This window comes from Moschus berezovskii, chromosome 4, assembly GCF_049115385.1.
Source record: "Moschus berezovskii isolate FMDL1 chromosome 4, NW_MosBer_1.0, whole genome shotgun sequence".
In the NCBI taxonomy this organism is placed as follows: domain Eukaryota; kingdom Metazoa; phylum Chordata; class Mammalia; order Artiodactyla; family Moschidae; genus Moschus; species Moschus berezovskii.
Window position 1 is genome coordinate 38,892,869 of NC_142463.1, and position 7,466 is coordinate 38,900,334.

At 44.6% G+C, this 7,466-nt stretch overlaps 1 pseudogene; it reads right to left on the reverse strand.

Annotated features, from left to right (window-relative positions):
* Positions 1 to 436: 436 nt before the first annotated feature.
* LOC148778037 (tax1-binding protein 3 pseudogene) lies at positions 437 to 1,243 on the reverse strand (annotated as a pseudogene).
* Between the last annotated feature and the right edge of the window lie 6,223 nt (positions 1,244 to 7,466).

The window sequence follows — 7,466 nt, forward strand, 5'->3', positions numbered from 1 at the left end:
CTGGCACCTCCAAATAGTGAGATAAAAAACACTTTGTATCAAAGCTGTGATTAAAAAAATATAAAAATTAAACCCACAGGCATAGAGAAAATGGCAATCCTGAAAACTGCCCTGAAATGTTCAGTTCAGTTCAGTTCAGTTCAGTCGCTCAGTCGTGTCCGACTCTCCGCGACCCCATGAATCACAGCACGCCAGGCCTCCCTGTCCATCACCAACTCCCGGAGTACACTCAAACTCATGTCCACAGAGTCGGTGATGGCCCTGAAATGTTACCCTCGTCTAAATCCTGTAAGCAGGTGAACCTTGGGGGAGGCCAGCGCCCCTTGGGGGGTGGGGGTGACTTATGAGCCTACCCGGCTTCCATCCAGGCAGACCTTCGTAGTGTCTCTGGCAGTGAATCGAGTCCCCTCTGGGGAATGCAGGGAAAAGCATGGGCACAGGTACTGCAGAGCTGAGAAACGGGGGCAGGGCCAAGCCCTGTGCATCTCAGCTATGAGGCGCTGTCAGGAAGTGGGGCCCCTGATGGCCTGGGCACTACTGTGGCCAGAGAGCAGGGTCTGGGGGCCAAGACTGGTCACTGCAGACTGACTGTGACTCGGCTGCAGGCCCTGTTGCCAGTCTTCAGCATCCAAGGGGCAGAGATGGTCCCAGAGCCTTGGACCACTGCGGGGAGAGGGGATCAGGCCGGGCCAGGGATCTGCTCTTGCCCTTCTGAGCAGGGACCCAGCAATGAGCAGAAGCCAGGACAAGAAGTAGACAGAGCATGGAAGTGGTGTCACTGTACAAAGAGCAGGCAGGCACAAGTCGGGGACCCTGGCAGCTGCTAGGACAGCATGGACTGCTGCACGGCCTTCTGCAGCGACTGCCGCGTCACCAGCAGACGCACCACCTCCTCTGAGCGCTTGGTGAGCCGCTTCCGGGCCTGGTCATGTGTGACCATGGTCATGTCCCAGCCGTTCACCTGCATGATCTTGTCCCCGATCTGCAGCCCAGCAATTTCCGCAGGGCCTCCTTCGGATACCCGTGTGACGTAAATGCCCTTGTCCGTCTTATCTTCTGAGAAAGGGTTCTGGGAGGGATCCTGGTCAATTCCACCTCCAATGCTGAAGCCCAGAACTAAGTTCTCACCTTGACGCAGCTTGTGAATTTCAACTCTTTGCACCACGGCGGTGACGGGCTGGCCCGGGACGTAGGACATCTCGACCCCAAACTGGTAACCAAGCGTAGCTTAGAGAAGCCCTCAGCGAAAGAAATGTTTTTTATGCTTTTATTGTACTTCTATTATAAGCCCCTGTCTGTCAGGGGCCAAACTCTTAATCTTAGACAGTGCAACCTCATGTTTACTTGAGGTAAACAAGTAAATTTGGCATTCTTGTTCCAAGGGTATTTGTAAGGTCAAGGGGCTGGAGAGGGAGTCATCATGTCCTCAGTAATCATCACCCTCTACTAGCATTCTCTGGAATGTGTCATTGCTTGTTGGGTCATCTGTCCATCTGGGTCATTGCAGTGTCTTCCTTGCTAAGACTGCTATATCTCATGAGCACAGAGAGGGTGTTTTGCTCCACTCCCACTGTCCTGCTGTGGGCCATAGTATGTGGTTTTATCTCCTGTCCATCCACAGACCCCCATTGGGCCATGTCTACTCTGCTGGTCAATGTTATTCAAGGTCTCCCTCTGACATAGACCTTACTGACAAATTTGGCTCAGGCTGTCTTTGTTTTTGAATCCCTCCAAAGCTATCTGGTATTCCCATCTCTTTCAGAATGTTCCACAGTTTATTGTGATCCACACAGTCAAAGGCTTTGGCATAGTCAATGAAGCAGAAATAGATGCTCTTCTGGAACTCTCTTGCTTTCTCCATGATCCAGCAGATGTTGGCAATTTGATCTCTGCTGCCTCTGCCTTTTCTAAAACCTGCTTGAACATCTGGGAGTTAACGGTTCACATATTGCTGAAGCCTGGCTTGGAGAATTTTGAGCATGACTTTACTAGCGTGTTAGATGAGTGCAATTGTGCAGTAGTTTGAGCATTCTTTGGCATTGCCTTTCTTTGGGATTGGAATGAAGACTAACCTCTTCCAGTCCTGTGGTCACTGCTGACTTTTCCAAATCTGTTGGCATATTGAGTGCAGCACTTTCACAGCATCATCTTTCAAGATTTGAAATAGCTCAACTGGAATTCCATCACCTCCACTAGCTTTGTTCGTAGTGATGCTTTCTAAGGCCCACTTGACTTCACATTCCAAGATGTCTGGCTCTAGGTCAGTGATCATATTATCGTGACTATCTTGGTTGTGAAGATCTTTTTTGTACAGTTCTTCTGTGTATTCTTGCCAGCTCTTCTTAATATCTTCTGCTTCTGTTAGGTCCATACCATTTCTGTCCTTTATCGAGCCCATCTTTGCATGAAATGTTCCCTTGGAATCTCTAATTTTCTTGAAGAGATCTCTGGTCTTTCCCATTCTGTTGTTTTCCTCTATTTCTTTGCATTGATGGCTGAGGAAGGCTTTCTTATCTCTCCTTGCTATTCTTTGGAACTCTGCATTCAGATGCTTATATCTTTCCTTTCCTCCTTTGCTTTTCGCTTCTCTTCTTTTCACAGCTATTTGTAAGGCCTCCTCAGACAGCCATTTTGCTTTTTTGCATTTCTTTTCCATGGGGATGGTCTTGATTCCTGTCTCCTGTACAATGTAACGAACCTCCGTCCAGAGTTCATCAGGCACTCTATCTATCAGATCTAGTCCCTTAAATCTATTTCTCACTTCCACTTTATAATCATAAGGGATTTGATTGAGGTCATATCTGAATGGTCTAGTGGTTTTCCCTACTTTCTTCAATTTAAGTCTGAATTTGGCAATAAGGAGTTCATGATCTGAGCCACAATCAGCTCCTGGGCTGGAAGACACACAAGCTGGAATCAAGATTGCTAGGAGAAATATCAATAACCTCAGATATGCAGATGACACTACCCTTACGGCAGAAAGTGAAGAGGAACTAAAGAGCCTCTTGATGAAAGTGAAAGAGGAGAGTGAAAAGGTTGGCTTGAAGCTCAACATTCAGAAAACTAAGATCATGGCATCTGGTCCCATCACTTCATGGGAAATAGATGGGGTAACAGTGGAAACAGTGTCAGACTTTATTTTTTTGGGCTCCAAAATCACTGCAGATGCTGATTGCAGCCATGAAATTAAAAAACGCTTACTCCTTGGAAGGAAAGTTATGACCAACCTTGATAGTATATTAAAAGGCAGAGACATTACTTTGCCAACAAATGTCCGTCTAGTCAAGGCTATGGTTTTTCCTGTGGTCATGTATGGATGTGAGAGTTGGACTGTGAAGAAAGCTGATCGCCGAAGAATTGATGATTTGAACTGTGGTGCTGGAGAAGACTCTTGAGAGTCCCTTGGACTGCAAGGAGATCCAGTCAGTCCATTCTAAAGGAGATCAATCCTGGGTGCTCATTGGAAAGACTGATGCTAAAACTGAAACTGCAATACTTTGACCACCTCATGCGACGAGTTGACTCACTGGAAAAGAGTCTGATGCTAGGAAAGGTTGGGGGCAGGAGAAGAAGGGGACGACAGAGAATGAGATGGCTGGATGGCATCACCGATTCTGTGGACATGAGTTTGAGTGAACTCCGGGAGTTGGTGATGGACAGGGAGGCCTTGCGTGCTGTGATTCATGGGGTTGCGGAGAGTCGGACACGACTGAGTGACAGAACTGAACTGAACTGAAACCTATCTGGGATTTCTGCCTTCCCTGCCTCCAGACTTTCTGCCTCAGGAGGATGGAGGGCAGAGCAGAGGCCCTTCCCTCGGGCACACAGCCCATTGGATCCTGTTGCTTCTCCCTTGACTTTTTCCCTTCCTCTAGTTCATCCAAGTTATCTAATGTAGCTATATTCTTTTTTGCTCATTTTTTCTTTTATTGAGGTATAGATTCACAGTTTTAAAGGATATACTCCACTTACTGTAAAATATTGGCTATATTCTCCATGTTGTACAATGCATCTTTGTAGCTTATTTTATACCTAGTAGTTTGTGTCTCTTAATCTTTAACCTATTATTGCCTCACCCTCTCCGCACTGGTAACCTCTAGCTTGTTCTCTATAACTGTGAATCTCCTTCTTTTTTATTCTATTCACTAGTCTTTTTTTTTTATTTTTTAGATTCACAGATAAGTAATTTATTCAATCTCCAAGTTGTGTCCGACTCTTTGCAGTCCCATGAGCTGCAGCACACCAGGCTTCCCTGTCCTTCACTGTCTCTCAGAGTTTGCTCAAACTCATGTCCATTGTGTTGATGAGGCCATCCAACCATCTCATCCTCTGTTGTCCCCTTCTCCTCTTGCCCTCAGTCTTTCCAAGATCAGGGTCTTTTCCAATAAGTCAGCTCTTCATATCAGGTGGCCAAAGTATTGAAGCTTCAGTTTTAGCATTAATCCTTCCAATGAATGTTAAGGATTGATTTCCTTTAGGATTGATTGGTTTGATCTCTTACTGTCCAAGGGATTCTCAAGGGTCTTCTCCAGCACCATAGTTTGAAAGCATCAGTTCTTCGGTGCTCAGTATTCTTTATGATCCACTTCTCACATCTGTATATAACTACTGGAAAAACCAGTTTGTTTTCTATACCTGTGAGTCTGCTTATTTTTTGTTCCATTCACTATTTAAATTTTTTAGATTCAACATATAAGTAAAATCAAATGATATTTGTCTTTGTCTGATTTATTTCACTTAGCATAATGCCTTCCAAGTCCACTCATGTTGCTGCACATGGCAAATTTCCATTCTTTTTTATAGCTGAGTAGTATTCCATTGTGTATATGTTTATGTGTGTGTGTGTATATATACTACATCTTTATCCATTCAATTGTTAATGGACACTTAGATTGCTTCCATTGTAACTCAATGTCAAAGAGTTCACCTGCAATGCAGAAGACCTGGGTTTGATCCCTGAGTTGGAAAGATCTCCTGGAGGAGGGCGTGGCAGTCCACTCCAATATTCTGGCCTAGAGAATCCCACGGACAGAGCAGCCTGGTGGGCTACAGTCCATGGGGTCACAAAGAGTCAGACACAAATGAGCGACTAACACATATAGGCACACATCTTCATCCATGCAATTGTTAATGGACAATGAGGAACGCTGGGCTGGAAGAAGCACAAGCTGGAATTAAGATTGCTGGGAGAAATATCAGTAACCTCAGATATGCAGATGACACCACCCTTATGGCAGAAAGTGAAGAAGAACTAAAGAGCCTCTTGATGAAAGTAAAAGAGGAAAGTGAAAAGGTTGGCTTGAAGCTCAACATTCAGAAAACAAAGATCATGGCATCTGGTCCCATCACTTCATGGGAAATAGATGGAAAAACAGTGGAAACAATGTCAGACTTTATTTTTTTGGGCTCCAAAATCACTGCAGATGCTGATTGCAGCCAGGAAATTAAAAGACGCTTACTCCTTGGAAGGAAAGTTATGACCAACCTTGATAGTATACTAAAAAGCAGAGACATTACTTTGCCAACAAAGGTCCATCTAATCAAGGCTATGGTTTTTCCCGTGGTCATGTATGGATGTGAGAGTTGGACTGTGAAGAAAGCTGATCGCCGAAGAATTGATGCTTTTGAACTATGGTGCTGGAGAGGACTCTTGAGATTCCCTTGGACTGCAAGGAGATCCAACCAGTGCATTCTAAAGGAGATCAGTCCTGGGTGTTCATTGGAAGGACTGATGCTAAAGCTGAAACTCCAATACTTTGGCCACCCAATACTTTGGTCACCTCATGCGACGAGTTAACTCACTGGAAAAGACTCTGATGCTGAGAAGGATTGGGGGCGGGAGGAGAAGAGGACGACAGAGAATGAGATGGCTGGATGGCATCACCGACTCGATGGACATGAGTTTGAGTGAACTCCGGGAATTGGTGATGGACAGGGAGGCCTGGCGTGCGTTAATTCATGGGGTCACAAAGAGTCGGACACGACTGAGCGACTGGACTGAACTGAACTGAGTGTACTTGCCTGGAGAATCCCAGAGACAGGGAGCCTGGTGGGCTGCTGTCTATGGGGTCGCACAGAGTCGGACACAACTGGAGAGACTTAGCAGCAGCAGCAGCAGCAGATTGCTTCCTTATCTTAAACTGTAAATAATGCTGCTATGAACACATTTGGCCACCTGATGGGAAGAGCTGACTCATTTGAAAAGACCCTGATACTGGGAAAGATTGAGGGCAGGAGGAGAAGGGGACGACAGAGGATGAGATGGTTAGATGGCATCATCCACTCAATGGACATGAGTTTGGGTAAACTCCTGGAGTTGGTGATGGACAGGGAGGCCTGAGCTGCCACACGGTTCATGGGGTTGCAAAGAGTCGGACACGACTGAGTGACTGAACTGAACTGAATGAACACTGGAGTGCATGCATCTTTTTGAATTAGTGGTTTTTTCCTAGTTATATCCAGGAATGGAATGCTCAGAAAAGCAAAATCATCTCCAGAATGTAGAAAGTGATTGTCAAAAGGGAAGAGGAAGCATCCTGCCTGGAGTCAACTGGAATCAATTAATTATAAGTCTACTGTATCTTTATTTGAACTCTCCAGTCTGAATTTGGACTCCTGGCCGAATGTTGCCCTTTCTCTCTCTGTCTCTTATTCTCTGCCCCACCTTCCTGTTTCTCCCTTTCAAGATTTACCTAATTAGGAACAACTCTTAGTGGTCACCATTTTTCCAGTTTTTACATACATCATTAGTAGAGTAATATACATGGGTTCCAGATAATTTAACAAATGGTGTTTAGACAATTGGTTTTTTAAAAATGAGTTTGATACCTTGTACATGCTTGAATGTGTGTGTACTAAGTCACTTAAGTCGTGTCTGACTTTTTGTGACCCTAAGAACTGTGGCCTGCCAGGCTCTTCTGTCCATGGGATTCTCCAGGCAAGAACACTGGAGTGGGTTGCCACCTCCCTTCTCCAGGGGAACTTCCCGACCCAGGGATGGAACCCCAGTCTCCTGTGGCTCCTGTATTGCATGTGGATTCTTTACTGCTGAGCCACCAGGGAAGCCTGATTCATTGTACTTCTTGCAATAAAATAAATTCCAGATGGATCAAAGATTGTTTTTAATGATTCATAAAAGTTGTGGAAGAAGCATGAGAGAATGTGTTTTTATGTAATCTTGCAGTAGGAAGGATTCTCTAAGTATGACATAAAATTCAGAAACCATAAAAGAAAACTTTGATACATTTAAACTCATAAAAACTTTAAACAAAATTCTTTGTAGAAAAAAACTACTGTAAACAAAGTCAAAAAGCAAATCAACTGGGAAAACATTCTTGCCTTATGTAGTGTAATCAAATGGCTAATTTCCTTAATACATAAAATGCTTCAACAATAGTAAAATGGGCAAATGATAAAAATAGTTTAAAGAAAAGGGAAAATGACTCAAACATGTGAAAAGGTACTAA